This window comes from Catharus ustulatus, chromosome 26, assembly GCF_009819885.2.
Source record: "Catharus ustulatus isolate bCatUst1 chromosome 26, bCatUst1.pri.v2, whole genome shotgun sequence".
Lineage (NCBI taxonomy): Eukaryota > Metazoa > Chordata > Aves > Passeriformes > Turdidae > Catharus > Catharus ustulatus.
Genome location: NC_046246.1, coordinates 248066 through 275147, shown reverse-complemented (window position 1 = coordinate 275147; position 27082 = coordinate 248066). Strand labels below are relative to the sequence as shown.

The following is a 27082-nucleotide window of genomic DNA, read 5'->3' as shown; positions in this document are numbered from 1 at the left end:
GTTTTTTGTCAGTCTGCAAAATGCCACCCTGAGCTGCCCTCTGCACCGACTAAAATTTGCATTTTCCCTTAAAGTCCCAGGGCATCCTGTTCTCCTTTGCCCTTCATGTTAAGAGGGGAAATCAGAGATATACATTTAGGTGAAATACCAGGAAAAGTTTCTTCCACCAGAGGATGGTTGGGCACTGACCAGGCTTCCCAGGGAACGGCCAGAACCCTGAGGCTGCCAGAGTTCTAGGAGTGTTTGGACAATGGACAACCCTCTCAAGGATACACAGGGTAGGTTTGTTGGGGCATCCTGCACAGGGTCAGGAGTTGGACTTGATCCTTTTGGGTCCCTTCCAACTCGGGAGATTCTATGACATTGGTTATAGGGTCTTCTTATCCACTGGCTCAGGAACTGGAAGGCAGCATGCAAGGCAGAGCTGCAGGAGGAAAAATATTTGCTGGCTAGGGCAGCTGAAGCTGGACTTGAAAGATTTTTATCCTTCCATGAACCAGCCCCTGCCCAATAACAAACAACTCCTAAAACTCCCCAGGAATGGTTACCAGCTACATGTTTCTCATTTTCTAAGTGCCTGGCTCAAGGCACTGCAGGCAGTTCACAAAAGGCAGAAACCAGATCTGTAACATAAAACGTTCCATCATGGTCCATGTCAATGTGATAAAACCAAACCACCCTTCAAACCTTCCTGGAGCATCCAGATCATCTCATGAATGAATTGCAAAGACAAGCTCACGCTTTTGATTCATTTGCACACAGGCATTGCAGATGAATTCGGGTGGGAATTATTAATCCTGTCTTCTGAGCAGAGTTTGAATAACAGGGAATAAATACAGCCTGGAGTCCTGGACACAATAGCATGGGACTGTCCCCACTTACACCCTGCTTGCTCTCGTGTTCATTGATACACAGGCCCTAGGGGTGAAGCACGGGAAGGAGAGAAGATGCTGTGGGACCAACAGCAGCCCACACCATCTTCCACCTCCAAGGGTTTGGCTCTGCAATTCTACTATAAAGGCGCCTGAGAAGCCTAGTTATTTATTTCACTAAAACCTTTTAATTATCTGTCTCACACACACACATTGCATGGGGCGGGGAAGCAATGGAATAATCAGCCTACAACCAGTGACTGGAGGGTCCAAAGCAATTGTGGTTTTCATAGAAATAGTTAACTAGCCCAATCCTTCCACTGCTTTCAAAGTGCACTCCCATCCCCAGGTTCCAGCCACGGCATGTTTTGCTGTGGTTACATCCCAGGCTGAGCTGATCCCTGTAAGAAGGACTCAATTTTGACAGAGCAAAGGAACCTCCAGAGGTCTGGGCTCCAGGTCCTGAGGCAGACGTGGAGGATTACTCCATGGTGTGACCCTGTCTGAAAGCCACGCTGACATCACATGGCACTCACCCTCACCAGAAAATGGACTGGGTTGCTCCCGAAAAATACACATCTGGGAGGGAAGCACCCAACGCTGTGGCTGCAGCCACACAACCAGGCAGCCATGGAGCTCTCCCACCACCTGCAAGAAGAAGCACTCCCCTGAGCTGCTCATCTTCCTACATCTTTTAGGTCCTGCATTGAGATCAGAGAGATACAAAATTCTCAGTCCCCTTCAAAAGCACCAGAGTTCAAGTGCTGTGAGACTTTATAAATTATAGATTACAAACCACTGCTGTCGACATTTGCTCTAAGCACCGCAGCTAAAGCAAGCTGGCATGGGAATTCGTTTAAAAATCCCAGATCAGAAATGCAGCAGGGTCTGGAGGAACATGCCCTGGAAGAGTACAATTGCTTGAACACACCCTCCAAGCCCACACAATTTCCCTCTCTGTGGAACTGCTTAATTTAAAAAAAGAGGGAAAAAAAAAGAGAGAGAGAAAGATTTAGTCCATCTACACGATCTACATGGACAAATTAAAAGCACTGGCTTTTAATACACAATGTGAGTGGCATTACACAAGCAAAAACTCACATAAACAGAAAACAAGCGTAAACAACTGACTGAACGTAAAGAAACTAATAATATTAATCTGGATTAAGTACAAGCCATAAACATGCCTACCTAATCTATCTGATGGACAAAGATAAATCCCTGCTATGCCGCATCCTACAGTTCTTTGCAACTTAAGAAACCACAATACTGATCAAAACAGTAGTAGATAAGACATATACAGGAAAATCTTTACGCATCGTTGCCTGTTTAATCTACACAAGATTACAGCAAAAGCCAAGCACCAAGAAAGCAGAATAATCATTGCAAAAGATCCCCAGGCCCAGACTGCAATTTCTACTCCTGATGCAAAGCTTTATCTTGAACTTCCCCGGAGAAATACATGATAGCAACAAACACAGCTCCAAGCCTGAACAACCTGTGTATCTGATATTCCTTAGTGCTCTAAGAAAACTGCACAGAAGTTAGAGGGAAGCCGATAGATTTGCAGTGCAGTTTAAAAGTACAAAGTAGGTTTATGATAGGAAATTATTTGCATCCATAGGGTTTGCTGCAGGGACCCTCACATTGTCCTATTTAAGCCCTTAGATTCATCTTAGCTTATTCCCAGGAATGCAAAAGCAGCTCCAGCAAGTTCAGACACTAACCCAGTGTGGCACACCACCATAGCTCAGCTCTACCTCCCCAGAGCAGCCCCACCCACACATGCCTCCATCCACAGAGGGGTGCAAAGCTCCCACTAGGAGCAGGGATCCCAGGCCTGGATATTTGGGGAGAGCCTAGAGCTTTCCCATCCACCATGGACACAAGATCTCTGAGCATCACCAATTTCTAGGGCTTTTTTCAATAGGCATATGGCAGTAAGGGCCTGAAGAAAAATTCACCTGGCGGTGACACAGGTACTGTCACGGTTCCCCCAAATTAAGAGGCTCTCAGCACATATCCCTCATTTGGGAACACAAGGAAAGATACTGGAGGAGAAGCTCCTAGTCAGATTCTGTGGATACTCAGCCAACACTTCCACTGAACATCCAAGGATGAAGACCTGAGGTTCACCTGCTGACCCCAAAAATACAAGATTCCTTTGTGATGCCAAATAACTGCTGATGAAAACCTAGTACAGAGCCACTGCCCTCCATCAGCAACCCTTCTGTACACACAACTTTATTCCAGCATGTTACATGCCACATTCACAACATCATCATCATGATCCACCTGTCAATGTATCAAAGCACATGGAGCGCCCCAGCATCCCTGCAAGCTACCCCAGCAGAGCAACAGTTTGATCTCTAATGAATCAATTTGTGGAGGTGGTTGCTCACTAGATAAGCCACATCCTCGCCAGCCTATGTCCCATCTATCACACATCTGCTCAACAAGCAGTAAACGGTGCAGTAGGAGAAACACTTTTACTGCTTTCTAAAAATCAAATGCTGTCAAATGAAAAACACAATGGATGCTCATGCAGAGCACACAGGCACTTGGCAGGGAGATACTGGAGCCAGGAGCTGTAGGTTTGGACTATCATTGCCTGAAGCATTTGTAGGCTTTAGGAACATACAGTATTTGGAGATAGACTGAGAGGAGTCCTTACTCCTCAGGATTGTTCCTTTCCCATGAAATGTTTTGCTTCTGATAAGATTATTTGTTTTAACTTGCAATCGTAAGATTAGATGAAAACACAGGTAATTCCTGTTCTCGTAATCTAAACTGATACAGGAAATAACGAACGTGTTTATATTGGGAAAAAAAAAAGAAATCATCCTTCTCTCTGTTTCATAAGGCTCTAATTGAGTTTTCAAGGTAAGGAGCACACACTGTGTTTATCCTGATATTTACCTTCCACAGCAGATTATGTTTGTCCATGGGAATCCTAGAAAATCCTCACCTTCTTTATTAAGGCCATGACAGCAAAGATATGCAAAGGAACCTACTGCCATTTAAATCCCAGCCAATGTTCAAAATTGCCCCAAAAGTGCAACTGAAGATGCAAGATGATGTAAAATATAAACATCAAGAGTATCAATATCGCTGACATGCAACACACAGCCCTTAACAACCATCACAATGCTGCAGGAAAACCTTCAATTCATTAAAAATATGGCTGGACCAGCCATTAAAAAAGAAAAACAACCTACTTTGGATCTCCATAAAGCAACCTTTGAAGCACAGGGAGCACATCCTGGGGCAGCGACACGACTTAGCTAACTGTGAAAGGAACTGCACTCGACAGCACCACAGCAGTAACAGCAGCCAGAGCAGAGCCCCTCCGCATTCCTCATCTAGACCCAGCATATTCTCTGCCCCACGAGACCTTACAGGGATTATATTTACATATCTCAACTGTGAATAAGAATCACTAATTCAAACACCATCCCTCCAGATCAAGCAAACTAAGGCAAGCCAAAATCCACTGTGTTTGTAAAGCCTTCAAATCCTAAATGGAAAGAGCAACGTAAGACAAAAATGGAGTTTGTGGTACTGTTCAAAAATAAAATTTTAATGGAATTGTTTAGATTGGAAGGGTCCATTTTGTCTTGCTTCTCCAGTATCTTAATTAAATTAACACACAGAATTGTAATTGAACCAGCATAGCACCTACCCCAGAATTTGGACAATCTCTAAGAAATCTCCTCTCCACCAACAAACATGCAATTCTTAAATTACCATTTACACAGCCACAGAGGGAAGAGCTGCCAGACCCTGCCCAAAACCAGTTTCCCCAAACCAGTGCACAAAGAGTGAAAAAGTTCCTTTTTCCCAAAAAACAGGGAAGTGAAGACTTGGGTCACTTGCAGCTGCAGCACTCAGAAGTGAGGTGGATTTTAACTCATTCCAGACCTTCTGGAATTATTTTCATTACAAACAGTGCCTCGTTGGAGATAGGAAATAAAAATACACTTTGATGGAAAATCCAGTAAGAGCATCACTTCCCAGCGGGCCAAGGTGTTTTCTTGAGCTAGAATTCAGGGGAAGGCAGGATGCACGGACAGGAAAGAGCCCTTGCCCGACTGATGCCAGACCACACCATCCACATTTGTCCCCATGGGTGGCTGAGCAGTCATCGGTCTGTGGAGCCCGAAGCACTTCCCTGCCGTATTTCCCTCCTCCTCCTCCTCCTGCACAATGGACTCCGGGCAGAGCTGGGGATCCCAGCTCGGCCACGGCAGCCCAGGCAACCCCACCCCAGCAAAGAGGGACACTGGGTGCCAGTTCCCACGAGCTGTGTGTCCCCATCCTGCTAGCCCCATTTGTTGCCTCCTGCAGAATCTGTCTCGGGCTAAGCCTCAGCCTTTTGACTTCCAGTACTCCATGTCACACACAGCCCCACTTAGCGCTCGCACACGAGCCGCGCACACACACACGCTGTGCAAACACAGACCCGCTATGCACACACAGCCCACATACAGACATGCTGCAAACACACGCACAGCGCACAGAAACACGGTGCACACAGAAACACCACGCACACTCACCTAGTGGGCACAGACACACGGTGCACACACACGCACAGCTTGCACACGCACTGCGTATACACGCAGTGCTCACACGCAGAGCTCACAGCAGTCACGCCACACTCCCCGATACAAACTACACACGCAGGTGCTTGTGCAGGCCACGCGTGCACACTCCCAACACCCCACGCACACGCACCCTTTACACGCACAGGCACGCTGACCGCACGCACTCGCTGTGCAGATGCCACTTTGCGCAGATGAGCACACGCACAGTGCATAATCACACGCGCACATGCCCACCCGCACAGAGACCGCGGGCACGCACCGACCCGCCGTTTGCGGGCACAGGGACACGGGGACACGGACACGGGGACACGCACCCGCCACGCAAAGGCCGTGCGCGCTCCCCCGCGCCGCGCACACGCTCCCGCGCGCACTTACCCGGCCGCCCCCGCGCGCGGCGCCCGCCGGCCTCACACTGGGCTCCGCAGAGCCCCCGCAGTGGTGCGGCACCCCGGGGCTGTGCCGTACTGTGCCGTGCCCAGCCAGTCGCTCCGCTCCGTCTCCGTTCCTCCCCGCTCCGCGCCCGCTGCCGCCCGCCCGCGGCTCTGCCAGCCCGGCCCCGCCTCCTCCCCCCACAACACTGTAGTAAGTTCTCATTGGTCGACATCGAGGGGCGGGACGCCAGCGCCGCCTCGCCATTGGTTACGGGAAAACCGCGGCTGGCGGCGCGGGCGGGGGAGCGTGCGCCCCCTCCTGGCTCCCCCCATTCCGTTCTCTCGCGTTTCCCTCCCGCGGGCGGCCCGGAGGGAGCGCCTGGTGCGCCTTCCTGAGCCCGCCACAACCGGGCAGCGAGAGGCTGAAATAAGGGGATTACCGCCTGCTCCTGCCATCACCACTCCCCCCACTTCCCCGGCTAAGGTGATGGTGGCGGGGGAGCGATCATTTGGCTCCGCACGGCCCCGGTAGGAAGGGTGCAGCGCCGCTCCCCCTCCCTCCGTGACCTAGATTTTAAATATCGTTCGCTGCCTCCCAGAGAAAGTCGTGGCCCAGCTCTGAAGGGAAACCCGGTGTGAAGAAGCGAGGAGGAGGAGTGTATGAAGAAAGGGGGGGGGGGGGGGGGGGGGGGTTGGGGTTTTATTTATGCTGTTATTATATTCTTCATTTTTTTAAGCATAAGGCCATTGGTAATCGGACAGGTACTGCCTCAGTCTGTGGCAAGCCAAAAAAGCGGTAGTTGAGGTGGCGAGCGTTTGCCAACAAGGAACACCCCCCAGGAGCCCACCCTGCCCCTGCTCTGGAATCCTGCACCTCCAGCATGGGCTGGATTTTCATCACTTACAGCCAAATTAGAATCAATCAAGCAGAGCTGTCCAGATCTCCCTGCTACGTACATCACAGCAAAACACGCTGCCCAGTGCCTCTCGAGCGCCTGCAAAGGCTCCAGCAAGGCTGAGGCCAGCCTGCCGAGCTCAGGAACCAAATCCCACTCATATATTTGCACAATTCCAAAATATACCTGGCACCAAGGCATCTCCGATTGTCTCCCAGAGAGAATTAAGGTCTCAGGCACATTATTCTGCTTAGATTAAGAGCAATCACCCTGCCTCTTCATCAGCAGATAATACCCTGCTGATGCACACCCTGGCTGGGATGGTTCCATCATCATGCTGAGCCCTGACTGGCACCAACCTAAAAAGGGCCACTCACACACTGAGGGCATTTGTGCTATATGGGAGCTAAAAATACCCAGATTTTTAGAAACATTAACATGCTTCTCTCAGCTATTTACCCCTCCTCCTTTATGCGTCTCTAACACTCAATTCTGCCAAGAAGAATGGGGCAGCTCCCCTTTGTCTCAGTGCTGAGACCACTTGCAAAAAGCTCCTTAATGAGAGAGAAGACAGATATTTTTGCCTTAAATCTGGACTGCTTGGTGGTTTCCTCAGACTTAGATGAGCACATCTAATTTAAAAAAGACAGTCTGAGTAAGGTCTGATGGCTCTAAGTCACTGCTCCTACATTAGGGACACGTAGTTTTTTTGAAACATGCCCTGAAGCTCTGACTTAAGTCCCCAGCACAATAAATTAACACATTTTAATAGCCCAGGCAATGCATGGAGGAGCATCAGATGTTCAGTGGTGACCCACCACAACTGCTACCTTTGCTACTGCTCACCCATGGATGGGCTTAAAACTCTGCCAGAAGGGAAATACCAGTTCAACAGGCTTTGAGAAGAATACCATGGAGCAAATAAATCACAATTTTTGGTTAGCAACAGCTTCTTGCAACTAAGAAAAACAAGCAAACAAACCCACACTGCTTCATTGTACACCACACACACCAGATTACATGGAGTAAAGACCAGGGCAACAAAAACTTTGCATCCAAGCAGTGATTTAACACCACACAGAGAATCATCCACTGCGCTCAGATCACCAGATGATCCTCAACTCCATCTGCCAACAGCTGAGAACAGAGAGCAGCAGCTCCTGCATTTTGTATTCCCCAGTGAAGCACTTATCCACAGAGAGCACTGGTGCAAGCTGCCAGCGTGCTGTGTGTGAGGGCAAAGGATGCTGTCACCTCTTCAGACCCCAAACAAATGGCTGAGAGCTTGACTGGCTGCAAAGCTAAAGGAAGAGAAACTAAAAAGTTATCAGATACAAAAAGACACATTTGGTCTACGCCACGAGAGCCTGAAAAACATTATTCAGGGGCAAAGGGACCTGAGCATACATGAAAGCAATTTTTTATCGAGAGCACAAAATTTTTCTGCTTTTCTTTTTCTGGAGAAAAGAAACCCAAAACCACTCTTGTGCACATGGAAATGTACCTATTACCACCACACTTCTGCTAGAAGTCACTGGCTTAGCTTCTAACTTTTTCCTTCCTACAGAGCCCCAAACTGACCTCTGAAATCCCATAGGAAGTAATGGAAATTTCTTAAATTCTTCACTATAAGAACAGTTTGCCCTGTGCCAAGCCTGGCTTGCAACTATTTAAAGAACTCTCCCAGTTACAGCTGGTTTAAGTCGCTTTATGGGAGTCATTTAGAGACTGAGAATTATTTTAATAAGTCAGGATTTCTTGGTATTTGCCTGCTGGATATAGGAATAAGGACAGGAATTATATTCATTTTAGGCATGTGTTCGGGGTTGCTAAAGCAGAGGTTGTTCCTCGCAAGGTGAAAGGCCACTGGGAGCACTCAGACCCTGTTGGATTCGGTCAGTGCAAACCAACTGGGTCATGGAGGACAATGCCAAACCCTGCCCTCTGCCAGGGTAATATGCAGGCACTTGCAAGCAGCTCACACTGCAGGACACACAGCAGCGTCCTAGGAGCATCCAGACAGCAGATTACATCCAGCTCAAATTAAGTTCTTCATAGAACAGGTCGTTGTAAGGTGATCCAGCACTCCATAGGTGCCACAGGATACACTCCTGGTGGGATTTATTGTAAAACAAGGCTCCCAGTTTACAGCAGTGCTGGGGAACACTGCCCAAAGCATTACTGGCACAACAATAAAAGGCACAGAGCTCTCCTCTTTGCCCCGAGGAGCTTCTCCAGTGAGGAATTCCCAATCTAAACAAAGCAATTGTGCATCACACTGGTGCTGCCCTCCCCCCCGCCCCCCACAAAGCAAGCAGGATTTAAAGTGAAGAGAAATATTTGGGATTACACCAAGTTCTAGGAAAACAAAAAACTTAAGCTTAATGAATCTTTTATCCATCCTGCTCTAAATGAGCTGTATTATTATACAAACATATGTGAGCAGGCACAACAGGCACACTCCATTTCTGTGCCACACACACACTTTGCAAACAAGTGACAGTCTCCACTGCAGCAGCAGCCATTTCACAAGAGCAAATAAGGTGGGAGGAGAGCAGGTGGCTCAGTTTTGCCAGCTCCTGGACCTCTGCCCTTGGCTCCTCTTCCAGCTTTGCTGTCACCATCAGCAGTGCTGATTTGGCTGTGAGCAGAAGACAAGAATAAGGAGGAAAGGAAACCACCCTTTGACTTCCCAAGCTTTGAGCTCCTGTAAAATGGTGATCTAAAATTAAGATATTGCAGGTAAATTATTCACCTGGAAGGAAAGGATGCTTCAAGGCTGCATTTTTCCCCTGCCCACTCTTCTCTCCAGCACAGAATTCTCTGCTGAAAAAGTCTCTGACAGGCTGAACTGCAAACTCTGGGAATTTTCACTAAGGTCTAGAACACTGCACTGCATTGCTTCAATGGATGGTGTGCACAGTGAAGGCAACATGGAAGATCTACACTCACCTGGCTCTGTATCAAATATTTAATAAAAGATTAAATCTAGTCCAGCCCATCTCCAAAACCAACCATTGATTCATTGCTGAGATAGTTATTAAAGGGTCAAGGAGCACTCTTCATAGCTAAAGAAACTGAGTGATTTAGGTATTGGAATCACACTTGGCATCAGGGCAGTTCACCTCCAATTTTGCAAAAGCCAAACTGCTTCTCCCATTATTTTTTTTGTGGTTTCCTTCAGGAGAGTTTTCTTTTGTTGGCTGTAATTTGTAGCCTTTAAAGGCTGCTGTTGCTAAACTAAAACCATGTGTTCTTTCCCATGGGCAGAAGAATCCCATTTTTTAGCCATTTGATCTTTTTTAGTACTGGGCTGGCTCATATGGATCCCTTTTGGGCAGGCAGGGAAAGCAGAGGGGGTGGCTGGAAACCAAATCTGTATACTCAGGAATTCCCATCCCACCTGCAATCTGGTTAATTAATACAAAAAGCTCCTGTCATGGTTTTCATTGATTTGTATGAAGCTGATGTTCATTTGAGTCAGTGTCTTGCAGCACAGAAGACAAGCTCCAAGTAAAAAGAGGAACAAAACAGAAGAGGAGCTTCAGTTCTCTTCAGGCTGTGTGCCAGCACAGGGAAGAACAGCTTCTGGAGAGTCAGCTTTGTTTAGACTTAGGGCTTAGAGTCAGCGCATAAAGCACATTTCTGCCAAGATGCACTATAAAAGATAAGAGGAGGTCAGCTGCAGCCTGCAGGATCGAGTGTTCATATGCTGAATGTTTGTACATTGACAGAGAAATGCTTTTCCTCTCAAGTATGAGTAGGAAGTACTAAACACATGAGTGGCTGCACTGAAAGGATCTCAAAACAGCTTAACAAATCCTGGCGAATAGACTACAGGTGATGCTTGCAGGCTCAGGAAAAGGCAGAGTCTGTGGCATGAGCCTGAGCTCCAGAAACAACCCAAGAAACTGACTGAACCATGGAAACTGTCACAGGAACCTCAGACTGTCCCACAGCACACTCATCTCCATCACCTCAAGAGCTCACCCTCCCTCCAAGCATTTATCAGAATTTCATTTCCCAGCAGGCTCAGTAAAAAACTAAAACCAGAGGAGTGTGCTCACAGACAGCACTTGAATCTCTACTCCTCTTTAAGGAATGTTGCTGGAAACTCCTATGTTTATGCAGCAGGAAGAAGTTCAAGCCCTTGTGTCAGCCTCCAAAGCCAAGCAGGACCAGCCAGCCTGGCCAGAGAGGCAGTTGTCCCTTCAGCAGGGGACAAGCTCAGCTATGCAACCTTTCTTGAAATGCACCCAAAAACAACAGTGAGTGCCACCTAGAGACCAGCCAGGAGGCAGCCAAGTTGCACTACAAATAAAAGATGTCAGGGGCTGATTTACTCCTTGCATGGATGAGGAGTCAAACAGAGTAGCCAACAGAGGCTCTGGCTTTTTTAAAAAACACCAGGTAGGTATGTTTTCAACTGCAGCTTCTCCCCAGAAAGGCACCAATTCAGTGAAGGAGATTTGACTCCATATTGTTATGCTCTTTTTGAGCAAAGAACGCCCCTTGGCTTCAAAATGCTTAAAGCTCTTTGGTTTGGGGAAGGACAGTTTCAAAATCAGGGTTTGTAATAGCAGTAAGTTGGAGGCAGATACTTGGCAGAGAGCATTCAGGCCTGCACTAAAAACCAAAGGCCAGGCAGAAAATTCATGCAAGCCATGAACCAAGCACTAGTCAAAAGACAGCAATTGGTGACTAAGGGCTAGACCTGTGCATCAGTAACATTTATTTAAATTAAACTTTACCTGTGGAGAACAAATACAACTTCTAACCATTATTTTTTCTCTGAACAAGGACCACTACTCATCACTCTGAGTCCTGTCTATGGATGTTCCCAGAACCTAATAGAACACAACCAAAGTCTGCCCAGAGGCATTTCTGCAGGTGCACAATGATTAATTGGTGCACATTTCCATATAACAAATTAAAAAGACCTTAACTTGCTTGAAATGCAGTATATTAACCTCTGAAACTGACAGTCATGGATACCAGTTTCAAAAAGATCAATATCAATAAGACAGAATCCCAGAGGATAGCATCCCACTGATGCCAGGTTTTCTGGATCGCAAAATAAGGCATTTTGAGGCTTTTTTTAAGGTAGTAACTTTCAATGTTTATTTTATTAAGAGAACCCAATGTGGTTCATATTTATAGACAGAATTAAAGAAATTGAGGAGGGGGATAAGGTTGCCAAGAAAAGCTGTGGGCATGGATGGATAGACAGGGAGCCAGGGGCAGGAAGCATACTGCCATTGTCACAGTTAATTGCCAAGAGTCCAAAAAGGTTTATTACTAAAATAAATAATAACTTTGTTAGTTCAGAGCATTCTGCAGGTCCACTGAGGCAGCACAGTAACAGTGCCCACAGTAAATCTCTGGAGCAGGAGATGCAGCAGCAGCTTGGAGACGCAAATCTCATCCTGCACTCACTGCAGGCTGTTTCAGAAAAGCTAATAATCATTAAGCTGCCATCTTTTATTTCTAATTATTTGTCTCCACAGCAGGGCTTCTCCAAGCATCAAGCAAAAGGAAAGCAAGTCTCAAAGGCATAACTGTTTTGAAGTGGGCTCACAGCTGCCACCGCATGAATGGCTCTCCAAGAACAGTAGCAACTGCTCTGCATAGCCCACAGAGCTGGGAGGGAAAGCATCTCTGTTTAGGCTGGTTTTCAATGTCGGTTTTTAGGTCAACTAAAACAGCTTTTCTTATGCAACAGAACTCTCACTTGCTTTGGAGTTTTTGCTTTCATTTAATTAGATGGTAATTCAGAGGGCAGCACTGCTGTTCTGAACACCACAATGAGAACGGTTTTCACTGCTTTACAAAGCAACAAAGTGAAAACATTGAACTAAGCCGGCCCTAGAACTTGACACCACGTTGGAGACCATGGTCTCCTCTGACAGGGTGAGACAAGTGAAAGAGATACCCTGCTGCCACATTTCCATAGAATCACGGAATAATTTAGGTTGGAAAAGCCCTTCAAGATCAGAGTCCAACCATGAACCCACCACTGTCAAGCCCTCCACTAACCCATGCCCTTAAGTGCCATATCTACATGGATTTTAAACGGGGACACCATCATTGCCCTGGGCAGCCTGTGCCAGTGCTTGATTACCTTTTCCATGAAGAAGTTTTTCCCTAACATCCAACTTAAACCTCCCCTGGTACAGCTTGAGGCCATTTTCTCTCATCCTGTCCCCAGACCAATCCCACCCTAGCTGCTCCCTTCTGTCAAGGAGTTGTGGAGTGACAGAAGGTGCCCCCTAAGCCTCCATTTCTCCACACTGAGCTACCCCAATACCCCCAATTGCTCCAGCTCTGTTCTTTTTCCTGGACATGCTCCAGCCCCTCAACGTCTTTCTTGTTGTGAGGGGCCCAAACTGACCCCAGGATTCAAGGTTTGGCCTCACCAGTGACCAGTACAGGGGGACTGCCCTGCTGGCCACACTAGTGCTGGTACAAGTGTCATTTGCCTTCTTGCCCACGTGGACTCATGCTCAGGCACTGTCGACCAACAGGAGAGGTTAAAGAAGAAAATCTCACTGAAAAGTGCTGGAAGTTTCATTTGTTCTTCCTCTTTGGGCTATGTGTAAACAAGAACTAAGGGGAGACCCAAATTCACAACGCAACATGTTGTTCAAGGGCTCTGCAAAGCAGTGCCCTTCTCCAGGTCACCCATGAATTCTGGGATAGAAAGAAACGTGTAGATAAAGATAACAGCATGTAGCTTCCAGCATCACCAGTGCCACTACACAGAAAGAGCTCAAATGCAGCCCATGAATAGACACTCTGCACTTACCCCACAGATACAACTCTGAACAATATTTCAGCAATCACCTCACCTTGGATTTCTTGACAGGCTTTAAATAATGGCAACTTAGGTGAATCTCAGCTTGAAGGTCAAGAGCAAACCCCCAACAGAGGCTCCTCTGGCATTTTCAGCTTTCTCTTTCACGGTTTCTGCCCCACAGCTACTCCCAGCTTCCCTCAATGGAAGCTGCTGGTGTGTTACTTTCAGGACTGATGCCCAACACGTACCAGGTCAGGAGAGGAGATTATATTACTAAAACTCCTATGCATTTTATGTTTACCTATGAGATAAGCTAGGCTCAAAGATGGAGAGGCAATCTGAGCCTGCTGTTTTCTCTGCTGAGTGAGGGTGAGGGCTGTCCCTGAGCCAGTGAAACCGTACCATACCCCCTTTATCTTTGCTATCCCTAACAAGGTACACATGGCTTTCTTGTTTGCTGACAAAGATTGACACCAATTATTCAGCAAGCAGCAAATTCCATCTCATATCATCTCCAAAGCCTGTAACAAGCAGGACCACCAAAATGCAGTTCTCTCCCTTCTGTGCGATACATGCAAGAAAATAGGCAAAAGTAACATGGAGACTGCTCTGGGGAGAGCAAACCAGGGATCGTCCAGGTTATCAGTGTTTCCCAAGTGAGAAATTCAGCCTTCTCCTGAGACTTGTCACACAGAGATCGCCAGATGGGTGACTGTCCTGAGGGTCTGCTCAAGCACTGAGCAGGAAGAGTCCCTGGCCAAAGACCTGCTCCAGGCTACCCTGGCACAGCTGCAGCTGCTGTGCTGATATAGCTTTGCCTCTCACTAACCCAATCCAACCATCATGCAAGTGAGCACTAGTATCTTACTCCACATCCAAGCTGAGAGCAGCTTCCACGTCAAGGAGTTTTATTCTGCATTCAAATAGCTGCTGGGTGTTTGGTGGGGTTGGAGCTTAGCACTTCTGACCGAGGCAGGTTTTCTAGTTATTTTTCTAGTTAATCTCCTGCTTTTGGAGATTTGATAGCAAAGCTCATTCAGATCAGGAGGCAGCTGGTCATCTTCCAAATAAAGTGCTCACTTCTGAGTAAGAACAACATGTTTATGCTTGGATTTGATTCATCTCTCCTGCCCCGCCATGAGGCATTGCATAATGATGTCAAGTTTAAGAATAAAGCAATCTGTTCCCAGCACGTTCCTTTGCTTTCCCTTCAAGTCTTTCATCAATGACTGGCAGCACACAGAATACTCAGGCACAGAGCAGAGCGGCCCTAAATGTGCTCAGTTCCTTCCTTTACTGGGAGAGGAGGTTACTGGTGAAGAGGAGTGATGGAGAGGAGAGGGGAAAGCTTAGCAAGAGGACAGTTTGAATTTAAAAAAAGCAAAAAAAGTAAATTTAAACTTACTGAAGTTTCCAGAGAACACAACCTCAATGCAAAGGCACCACTGCATCCAGAGAAACAGCCTCACCAAGCAGATCTCTTCCTTCCCTCCACCCCGAGCACACACACCTTGTGCTCAGAGGCCTTAATATACAAACACCACCTCACAGCCAAGTTCATGGCAGGCACCAAACCTCTGCAGGGAAACCAACAGAATCCACCCCACCAGGGCAATTTTTCCCCCAAGCAAAGCAGGCTCTCCACGAACACAAACTGAAAACATCAGTGCTGGATACTCTTCTCCAAGCTCAACGTGCATTTCCCCTCATCTCCTGCCAGAATGGCCTCAGGCTCCTCTCTGTGCCCTGCAAAGCCCCAAACACCCAAGGTTTGCAAGGGGCAAGGTGCTCCATCAGTGCCATCAGAGAGCCCCTTTCATAACCACAGTGCTGACTTCTCACCAACAGATGTCAGGAGACATCCTGGGAAGAACAGGAAACATTGCTTTCCATTTGCAAAAATATTTTCCCCTCCATTTGCTCACTTGCTGGCACTTAGTGTGTTTTTATCCCCAGGTCACTTCCCCACAGCCTAGGCTGGTAGGAAAAACTACTACTGGGGGCTTCTTCATATTATAAAATACAGCAATTTCCAGGCCAACTGAGTGCTTTTCAATATCCAAAATCTTCACATGTGCATGGACAATAAATCATGCTGTTTGATAACAACCAATGCTTCACAGTTTAAGACAGAATAAACAGGTCAGTTCGTTAAATAGGTCCAATCATTAAGTCAAAACAACTTGTTTCAGCCATTTCCGCCCACTAATCTAACAATGCAGGTACTAATCTAACAACGCAGGTACTCACCCAAAGATGAGAGAGCCAGGCCAACCACACAGGTGAGGCACCAAAATCCATCGTGGGGCAATGGATAGAAGAGAAAAGGAGAAGGGACACTGGTTAAAAAGCAGTTTCAGCTAAACAGGAAAAACCCATGCACCCACTAGAAAAACCCCTCAAGCCACAAAGCCAACTGCTCACACTTGTACCCACATGAGCAAGGCAACAGAGCAAACTTCAGTATCTGACTCTTCCAAAAGTGAAGGTGGAACCGGATGTTCATGGTCAGCCACTTCTTAGAAACGTAAACACCAAGTGGGGAAGGAAAAAAAAACCAAAACCAAAAACATCAGCTCGGCATTACCTAACACTGATAATATAGTGAGCAGTGACGCAGGCAACTCATGCCTGCCAGCCTGCCGGTGAGTTCAGGCTCCCGGTGAGTGCCGCCTCCCAGGCCGGCCCCAGGGCACGGGCCAGGCTCTGCCAAGCTCGGTGCACAGCCGGACTGCCGGAGCAGTGGGCTCCTTGGAGGCTGCGGGCTGGTCCCATGCGCCCCTCCAGCTCCTCCGGACTTACGTAACTTCTCGCGCAAACTTCTGGATGCTGGACATGGCCCAGTTCTGCCAGTCCCGGCTCCACAGGGCTCCAACCGAGCCCTCTACTGGGCTTCAAAAATTCCACAAAACATCAAGAGCCTTAATTTAATTAACACTCGGCCAGAGGCCTCTAAACCCTAATCCTCTCAACAAAAGGATCATTAACTAAATGAAGAGATTCAAGAGAGCAGCGGTGCCGCAAGGCTGGCTGTGTGCTCTGGTGGGCACACACCAGGGCCCGAAATGCAGCCAAATCTTCAGCCCATACAACAGCCCTACTGAGGGTACAGGGACTTGCCTCACAGGAGCACACAGTTGAGCACTCATGGCACAAGTCTGGTGTGATGCCACACTCAACAGTCCCCCTGCCACACCAGAGAACCATGGAATGGTTTGTGTTGGAAGGGACTTTAAATCACATCTCATTCCAACCCACTGCCACAGGCAGGGACACCTTCCACTAGACCAGGTGGAGAGATGGGTACAAGCCCATACCTACCCTTTGGGGTGCACCATGATGCCAACAGTCCTGGTGCCATCATCTCCATGAAGACTGAAAACCCAAACTACTGAACTAGGAGAGGAGTAAGACCACCATTTGTTTTCTAAGTGTTATTATCCAGCCTGGATGCAGGTAGAGAACAGCTCTCCTTTCAAAAGGCAGCCTCAGTCCCTTAGTTGAAGGCTGGGAAAACACCTCCATCTTGCCCAGCCCTGCAAGCATGAACAGCCAGAAGGCTCTCCTCTCCAAGGAGCTAGGGTGTGCCTTGGCAGAATTCACATAGCACATAGTCCGGAAAAAGCCTTCACAGACAAAGGTTCCCAGCCCACGTACCTCACCCCAACGTGACACGGATGGAGATCTTGCCCTTTGCAGGTGGCTCTTGTGGAAAGTCACCTCCAGCTTCAGAGCCACACAGAGGCTCCAGAGTAGCTGTTAGGAGCACATCCATGAGACAGCTCAGTAGTGTGGTGAACAGGAGCAGAAGAGCTTAATTACAGAGCAGGAATCATTCCCTCTGGGTTTGGGTGCCAGCAGCAGCCTCAGCAGGGCCATGCTGCCCCACAGGATAGGTGTTCCTCAAAAGCACCTGCAGCCAATGTCATCACTGCCCATGGTGAGCAGGATTCCAGCTGGGGCTGTAAATGGTCTACAGAACCTCAGGGTCCAAATGTGAGAAAACAAAATGAGGAAAAATTCGGGTTTTGCTTGCAGAAAAAACTTCTCTGCCAGCAGCAGCCTGCACAGGTCTGAAGATGCTAGTGCAACTCACCTACAGGCACTGGTCCCCTGATTTTGGTGCTGTATGTGAGCACCACAGTCTCCAAAGCAGCTTTTGAGACTCCAATTGAGCAGTTCACCAGGACAGAGACAGCAGTAGCTGCCACAACCTGGGCAGGGTTTTTAGGATGGCCAGGAGATGCTTTAGTGTACTGTCTCTCCTCAGACTAACACAGCCTTCCCTGGAACCTCAGCCTTCTAGGGTGTCAGTTAAATTGGTCACAGACCCCTGTATTTGGGACTGAATGCTGGACAGCATTCACAGAGGTTTCCATCTTTAGTCTTTGCCCCTATCTCCTCAGGATGTGCCTCCAGGATAGTTGACACCTCCATGCCTCTTTGCCCAAAGACGCAGGAACAACCGCTCCCAGAACTAATGAGGCTGTCCCGCTGTGACCCAGGGCAGTTTTCAGCATACACAGAATAAGCAGTCCTCTCTATGTTCACCTCTTGGGAAAATCCAAAGAGCTCCCATCTCCCCAGCCTGCGAAAGAACACAGATGGTCATGGAGATTAAAGCATACAGAGAATTAACCATGCTATGCAAATGAGCTTCTTCATCCAGCCCAGAGCTGCCACGTGGTTTGAGGTCCAGCATTTGGATGTGATCATCATGGCTTGCTGAGCTCTGATAACAGCGTCATATTGAGCAGGACAGGGACCAGGAAGCTGAGCAGGATGAAGATAGTTTGTAGAGAAGGCAGGATGCAAACTGCTGCAGCCAGGCAGCTGCTGAAATCATATTCGCCTCGTTCTACAGCAAAAGAAAAAGCAGTAGTGCCAGAAACAACCCTGGACAGCAGCACAGATCAATTCTGCACTTGGATACCTTGTATGTTCCCACTCAAAGGCAGCTCGGATGAAGCAAGCAGCACTGCAACAACAACGTGAGCCATCTGTGACTCTGGACGCTGCTCGCACAGCACCAGGCACCCACAGGATGGCAGAATAAAATGCACACTGGCTCTTGCTGCCTTTCCTAGAAGGCTGAAGTCTTGGCACCCAGCTGAGGCATGGGATCCCAGCACAGCACACTGGGATGGGGCCATATAACTTTCCCAAGAAAGGCAGGGCTTCTCTAGGCTACCTCCCAAGGAGGAGCTGCACCTCAAACCCACCAGCAATAGGTTTAAGTCTTATTTCATTTTTTCTCAAAACCATTTTACTTTACTTTAACACTTTAAAAAAATTCCAGCAGGCATTGAAATTTTGCTCAGCCAGTGCCCAGCTGCCAGTGGATCCTTAGGGCCAAGTTTCAGGCCATGCCATGATGCAGATGACTGCATTTGCTATTAAAAGCCTCCACTCTGCACCCGAGGAAATTCTCAAGCAATGCTGACCCTGTCTGCCAGCCTGTGAGCCTCTGAGCAGCTACAGATTGGCCAAGGCCAATCCCAGTCATATGGGAGAAGTTCACCTCCATGTCAGACACAGCACCTCCTGCAACAACATCAACACAGATGCATAAAGTCACGCTACAGCTCAACGTGGCTCTGTGCAGGGCTAACATCTGCCCTCCCTCACTCCCACACTCCGCATTTGAGCTCCCCCGGGAGCGGGGAGGCAACTTGTGCTGTCCTGTCCAATACATACCCCCAGCACAGACAAAGAGTTCCCCTCAAGTTCTGAAGTGCCCACAAGCAGCTTACCCCATCTCAAGAGCTTTTGGAGAGTGGATATAGAAATACAAGCCCTTGGATGGCTGCTACTACCCAGTGAGCACCTAAACCACTGCAACAATCAGAAGAATCAGGTCACGGAGGTCACATACGGCATGATACACAGCTGCCTTAACACCCTGGTGATGCTTCAAGGCATCACTCCCTCCCACTTCCCCCTACAAAGCTGAGGTAAGTGCCAACACCGAGTTTTCCAGGCCCTAAGCTTCCCAGCTTCCCCATAGCTGCCCTGCACTGCCTTGTTAGCACACCTACCAGACTGCTGTAATGCCACTGCAGTCAGCTCCGAAGGCTCCCAGCACACACCAAGCCTCGCTTCCCCTCCTTAAATCCGGCTCTGGTCAACTGTGGCCAGATGTAATTACCCACATGAAAGGTACTCAAAGCCACCTCTACTAAGAGAATGTATTCATGCTGTTAGGCTGGGGTTCCTCCTCCTCTGCTGCTTTCCAGGACTCAAAAAATTGCCTCACATTAAGTGGACCAGCAAGAACTTCACCTCATTCCTTGTTACAAAACCTGTCTTTCCCAGGAATGGAAGAAAAAGTCAGGTTTCTCAGTCATCTATCCACAAACAAGCAGAGAACATTTTAACAGGATTTGTTTATTTAATTGAATAGCACACGGGGGCTATATTTGTGTTGGCAGAGGGTTTTGGGGTGAGCAAATGGAGGAACAAGGGCAGGTCCTATGCCCCAAAACACTTCTCAGGGGCCAGGAAACATGTCCAGGTTGAGCCTGCAGCCATACACAGGCTGGGATGAGCCTGGAGTGGCTCCCACAGCCTCAGCATCCTCCCAGTGGGCTCCCAGCTGCCCCAAATCACCAGAAAGTCACCAGCAGGGTTGACACAGCATAACAAGACACCCCAAGTTCCCATCAAGCCTTTTCTCCTAAAATCTGCCAATGAGCAGCAGTTTTGGAGCCTACCCAGAGCCTCAGAGTCTAACTTGAAGAGGCTGAGACAGCAAAAAACTGTTCCGACATGGCATTTGTGTCCCAACACAGACTGCGAGCCGGGAGCCCAGATGGTGTCTGTGTCAGCCCTGCCCACGGTGCCCCATCCTCATCTAGTAGTCCAGGATTTTCTTGGGGGGCATCAGGAGGGGACTAGACACAAACCATACTAATTGGATAGACAGAGTCCTGCAGCCCAACAAAGCCGCCAGCAGCTGCTCAGAACCTCTTGTGAACCACAAAAACAGTTTCATCTACAGAGCATAGATTAAATGCCACAATCACCCTTTTCTTCTCTATGCGCAAAGTGTGTTTTCCCCCACTGCGGTCCCAAAATAAAATCCAGCCCTGCAGATCAAACCAGGAAATTTAGCAAACTTTGAGCATGAACAATAGCAGGAGGATTTTCCAGACCTTCAAGCTTGTTTGGCAAGTCCCAGATTATGTAAAGCGCTGCTCTGCCATTGTTGGGGAAGCCATGCCCTGTGCCAGAGCCAGCTGGCACCACATTGCCCACCCAGCACTGCCTGCACCCAGCAAAGGCAGCAGGGCTTGTGCACAAACTCCCTCCCAGGCACTTCCACTGTAGCAGCCACTGCCTTTCATTTTACACATTGTTTGTGATTAATCATCTTCCCAGGGTCCCAGTTTCCCAGCCCATCTTGCCCAGGTGTTTGGTGGCCAAGACAAAGAGTCTCCTTCGTGTCTACAGGACAGCTTTACCACGGCTGTGCCCAGAGGTGAAGGATCCCTTCCACGGCTTAACTAATCCTTGGCTTTTCTGCCAGTTGAGCCATGCCAGAGGGCTGAAGTGCTTATTGCTGTGCATACATCCTCTGGGAAAACAATACAAGCGCCTGAACTCATTCCACATTCAGCACCCAGCTGGAAAAAACCCTGAGGCAGGCAGGATTGTAGCCCGCATCCTTGGTACCTGGCTCCACACATGATCCCTGTCCCCTGGCAATGGCCTCACACATGGTCCCGGTGCATTTACCTAATTAAGACTTAATGAAGTAGGGAGATCTATTGTGAACCTGTCAGGGGAGCAGATGTGCCCCCTGAACCCAGCTACTGTCAAGGAAAGTGCACTGCTGTCTCCAGGGTGAATCAGCAGGAAAAGCTCAGGCCGGGATGCTCAGCCCTGAAAATTCCAGACCCCGCTGCTTTTTCAGAGCAGGGATGGAAAATGCTCTGGTTATCAGCAGCCTCTAGTGGGGAGAGGTGGGCAGCCGTGGTGGCTGCTTCAGCCAGACCCCAGAGCCAGCTTTGCTGTTCCCACCAGCTCGGAAGGGGATGGCATGACAAAGTCTCAATGTCATGGTATGAGGGACCCAAACCATCATGGCCTCATTGGGATAACTGCTGTGTGAGACTCATCCCCTGGGCGCTGGTCCCAGGTTACCAACTGCAGCCCCTCCTGGTGAATCCCAACTCAGAGCTCACACAAATCACTGCATGAAGCAAAACTCATAAAAAGGATAACCAAGACATCCCTCCTCCTTCCTGAGCAGCACACTGAGAAACACCTCTAGGCTAACAGTGAGCAAGTCCACCCCTTCCCAAATTACACCTCCAATCACAGCATCCAGAGTGGCCAAAAACAAATTATGACCCTAAACTTCCAGCCATCACGGCCTCGAGCCTCTTCCTGCAGCTGTGATCACAAAGGTGATCATTGCTGAGCAGAGACAGGACAATTCCTGCCCTCTGGGATAGGGACCACCTGAAGCCTGCCTTGCCCTCCAGGGAACAGCTGGGGAGGGAGCTCAGAAAGACCTTGCTATATATTAAATCAGTGACATAACTACAAAGTGCCCTCCTCAGAAAACAGCTGATGTTTTGCCTTTGCTCTGCGAGATCCTCTCCCCGCCACTGGCTCTGAAAGGACTGTGCCAGCCTGGGGGAGCACGCGGTGCAGAGCGATGCGGTTGCAAGCAATTCCAGCAGCTGCCAGGCTGCGTGTCAGGAAGAGGGAGCCTCATCCCAGCAGCACCACCGCAGATGAGAAGGCACTTTCTCTTCTCAGCAGGTTTCAAGCCCTCTCGGAAAGGCCTGAAGTTTTCACCTAAGCACAAGGGAAAGTGAAGTGAAGGTACAGGAGAGCCCCACAGCCACAGAACATGTTGAGCACCACCATGGGATGTAGGTTGATGCACAGATCAACGTTTTGCTGCTGATGATTCACCGTTACCATCACCACAGGCAGAAGAAGTATGTGCCTCACTTAATCAGAGAAACTGAGGGGCTGCCAGTGCCCTGAGCTGGAGGAGACCCACATCTACAGTGGCCCTGGAACTGGGAGAGGATCTATACTCCTGGTGGGATGCAAATTGCTTCACAAGTTTCAACTGCCTCCTCCAGAGACAGGCATGGTGCAGTTGCACAGTGGCCATGAGCAGGGCAATGGCTCAGAGGAAGGATTAAGCCAAACGTGGAACCTCTGTTCCATGTCATCCCTATTCCAGTGCAAGTTAACTTCCCCGGACTAACTGGGTTACTCTAGCAGAAAGAGGATGCAAAAGAGACTAGACTCTGGCTCTGTCCTTTCCTTTTCCGGAAGCATCTGTGCTTCCACTAAGTCTCAGGAAGAGAGTACAGGGATGGGAACGTTCTGGGATGCACCTTGCAAGAACCCAACTTGCTCCCATGCTCCAAAGGCAACTTCTCTCCCACGGGGCAGCAGAGACTCCCTGCACCACCACCCTTTCCCATGCCGGCCATTTGCTCCAGCTCAGCTGTTCCCGCTGCCAGGCAGTGGCAGAGCGCGTGTGACATTTTACAGTGCCGGGGCTGTCGTGCACCCCAAACCTCAGCTCTGCACACCTTGGACAGCCTGACCTCATGCAGGGCACGTGTGACCGACATCAGCCCTGTTACTCTTCGGCTCGGCTCACAGCCGCACGGAAGCTTAAGCACAACCGCTCCTGCTCACACAAACCGCAGAGCAAGTGTTGCTTTTCCCCATGCGGGAGCCTCGCCGTAAGTCAATCCTCAGGCGAGGAGGCGGCTGCCGGCAGCGCCGAGCCAAGGCACACCCCTCCATTGCAACACAGCCCTAAAGATAGTCACTGTCCCTCGCTGTCCCCTGCCATCCCACCAGCCGCTCGGACCCCGCCAGGGAGCGGGGAAGGCAGACGTCGGCGGCACAGCCAACAGCACGGACTAACGAGCAGGCCCACCAGGTCTCTCGTCCCATCACGACTGCAGGAAAGCGAAATTCAGGAGGAAGAGATTGCAGGAACCGCCGGGCACGCCGCACACGCCTCTGGCTGCAACATCAGCGCAAAGTGTCCCTGTCGAGCAGGGGACGTGAAGACATCGAGACCCCCACGGGTTCGGGAAGTCGATGGGAGGTTTCAGCACGGCCCCGACCGGCGCTGGGACAGGGACAGGCGGCAGGAGCGGCCCCCGCCGCCCCGCAGCTCGGGTACTGCCGGCGACTTTGGGAACCCTCCCACCGCGGGCATGCGGGGTCTCAGGGAGGGGTCGCGGCCGCCCCGAAGCCACAGGCTGAGCTGCTGCTGCATCTCGGACACAGCCCCAGCAACACCGAATGCTCCAAGAACCAGAGCTGGACCCAAATGCCAAAGGGGGAGCTGCCACCTCTCAGGAAGGGACACCAGTGCTGCTGCCGTGCCGTGGGGTGCAGGGGGGTTCCACTCCCCGAGGCTGCACCTGCCTTTTCCCCTCCACTGCAACAGTGGAAACAACAGAACAGGGGGAACATCCGAGTCCCAGGGTCGGCACCCCGCGCCAGGCAGGGCCCCATCCACCTCCCGAGCATGAATCCCCTGTGGGTGGCCCTCCACCCCGCATCCTCCCCCGCAGCCCCACTCAGAGTCTCTAGGAGAGCCGTAGTGCACCTCATTCCCCCCACACCCAGCCTGACCCTACTGAGGATCCCACCACTCCAGAGCACCTCACTTCCCTTCTGCCCCATAAGCTTCCTGACAGCGCTGCAGGTGTTCTCCTAGTCTCCCCCAGCCCCTGAACACCCCCAGTTTCTCCATAACCCCCCTGTTCCACACCTCATTCACCGTGGGTCCCCCACACCTAGACTGACATCCCCACTCCTCCCCAAACCGCTGAGAACCCTAAAGCACCTCACATCCAGCTAGACCTCTACGGGTGCCCTTGGTTGCCGCAGCCCCAGGTCACCCGACACCCAGCCAGACCCCACCGGAGACTCCCTGCTTCACAGCACGCCATATCCCCTGGCACCCCCTCCACTCCACAACCAGCCTGAGCCCCCATGTGCCCCCACAGCACCACAACTCTTCCTATAACCCGCAGCCCATGATCATACTGACTCACCACGGGTCCCTCTCGGGAGCCCCAAATCCTCCAGAACCTGCCTGACCCCTATACCCCACCAAAGCATCGCAGGACCTCCATACCCCCCACACCCCATAACCTGCCTCACCCTACAGCCCTCACCCGCTCCCCAAAACCGCTCTCACCCCATAACAGGCCTGACAGCCGAGGAACCCTCACTTCCCTCCGTGACTCCCGGTCTCTCTCCCCCACCCCCCCCACTCACCGGGGCAGCCACTCCGCTCCGCGCTGATTCCACCTGCACCGCCGGCCCCGCCCCCTTTGACGTCATCACACGATCCCCGCCCCCTTGGCCGCGCCCACTGGCTGCCGCCCCCGCCCGTCAGCGAGCGGAGGGGGCGGGGCCAGCGCATGCCGCTGCAGTGGGCGGGACCCGCAGGTGACGGGCAGAGGGTGGGGCCAGGAGATTCCTCCCAGCGCCCCCCGTGACGTCATTGGCCCAAATAAGGAGAAGTTCCCCCCCGCCCCCACTGGTTCTCCCCGCCCCGGGGCAGAGCCCTAAAGCCTCCCCAAAACCGGCAGAATCAGGGCTTTTGTAGATTTTTTTTTTTTTGCTTATTTTCACTATTTTCCGAAGTTTTCTTAGGGGAAAACCCCGTCCTTGCTGGGGGCTGCAGGAGCCAGGGGTGTCCTCGCCCGAGCCCATCGCAGGAGCTGCTAAGGGCGTCGAGGGTCACTGCAGTGCCCCCAAACCTGATGCCATCCCTGGGGCCACGCCCGGGTTATCGGTGCCGCGCAGGCGGCGGCTGCGGAGATAAGGGGGAACAGGGCCCCCGCGAGGACGGGGATGGAGGTCGCGGCAGGACGGAACTCGGCCCCAGCACCAAGGGCCTCGGTGTCGTCTCCTCTGGCGTGCCGGTGGTGGCCCTGCGATGGCACTGGGTGCCGGGACTGGGCTGCAGTAGGCGGGTGTTACTCGGGGTCACGCTCAGTTGCCGGGTCCCGCAGCACCCCAGGGGCCCTGCACGGCCCCGTACCCTGCCCCGGGGACGGAGTGTCCCCGTGGGGAGGTTCCTGGTGCCATCTAATGATCACCCCCCTGGGCACATTGGCGAGGACCGTCACTGTGTGTCCTTCGCTGCCCGTCCCAGGGCCTTTGCAGGCCCCAGAGGTTCCCCGGCCGGATCCTGCCCCGAGCGCCAAACCTCAACAGCACGCAACCCAAGCGTGACAGGGACTTGTTCCCCCTCACCGGCCCCGCCCTGGAAGCCCTAAGCCTTCCCGGTGAGAATGAAGGTTTGGGGGCAGGAAGAACCTCTAGGCCCTGCCGCCATGCCACAGTGGGAGAGGGGGGAGTCCCTGGCTAATGTGATGAGAGAGGGATGAATCCATAAGCTGTTAAGCCACTGCAAAGCCCCTCGTGTTCTGGCCCTGTTATCACCGACTTCTGCTCACATCTGCTCCCAGGGTTATTTTTAATCTGCTATTAAGGACTTGAGGGTCCTTCAGCAGGTGGAGGGGGGTTTTGCTGGTGGGGGCTCCAAGCCCTGGAGGGAGGAGCTGTGTTTTGTGGGCTGCAGAGGTGCCTGTCAAACACTAACATCAATCCTGCTGCTATTTGGGAACGGGAAAAGAATCTTCTATCATCCCCTCCAGCACCCAGCCATCAACTCTCCAGAGTCCCAGCACTAGGGAAAGGTTGGATGGGGAACCAGGCAGGAGCCTCACACAAAAGGATGAGTTCAGGGGTATAAAAAATAAAAATATATTTATTAGCATTAAGTAAAGTGCAACCTTAGTATGGTTTGAGGCTCAGCAGATGTATGAATAGCAGAAAAGAAGCTCAGAGAGGGGAAACAGCCTGAGCAGAGCTGTGCCAATGGGATCCTGGGACTGTACAAAGGCCTTAAAAACAGAAACAACATCAGATAAATTATTTACAGTTCAAATTGATTATAGGAGGGCTCATGAGCTGCTGCAGACTGAGAGAAAGAACAGAGGCTGGAATGGGACATGGGCCCTGAAATGGTGTGTCAGCAGTCTAGAAGTTCAGGGCAGCAGCAGGGGACAGCTGGGACTGTCCCCTGGCATCAGTCTCTAATTTGGGGTAGAAAGATATGGTGAGGTGAAGTCTTGGGGCTGCTGCTCCTGCCTAGCTGGAACAGAAATTCTTCATGATTTCCAATGGAGATAGGCAAGGATGACTTAAGAAACAGGATCAGGTCCTGTTTTTAGCATGTTTCTGCTAAAAATCAGATTTTTCCACACCTGACAAGACCTTAGCAGTCCCACAGAACTGCGGAGGTGCTGCAGGAGATACCACTGGCACTAGCTGCTGGTGGCCTTTCCTGGAGCTATGGGCTGGCAATGGGGTCCTTAATGGCAGAAAGACTCTGCCAGGTCTGTGGCCAGTAGGGAATCCCAGTGCTGGAGACACCAGTGCCAACAGCTCCCCATAGCACTGCCCCAGTAACTCCGGATGAGATCTGCTCCATGTACAAATATGAGAATTTCTCTTGCCAGTA

At 50.4% G+C, this 27082-nt stretch overlaps 1 protein-coding gene across 1 annotated transcript in view; it reads right to left on the bottom strand.

Moving 5' to 3' along the window:
- The window catches only part of EPB41 (erythrocyte membrane protein band 4.1), a 95217-nt gene extending 70373 nt beyond the window's left edge, over positions 1-24844 (bottom strand). The window contains exon 1 of the mRNA XM_033080730.1: positions 24823-24844. The gene's annotated coding sequence lies outside the window, so the exon portion shown is untranslated. The remainder of the gene's footprint in view (positions 1-24822) is intronic.
- Positions 24845-27082: the final 2238 nt, after the last annotated feature.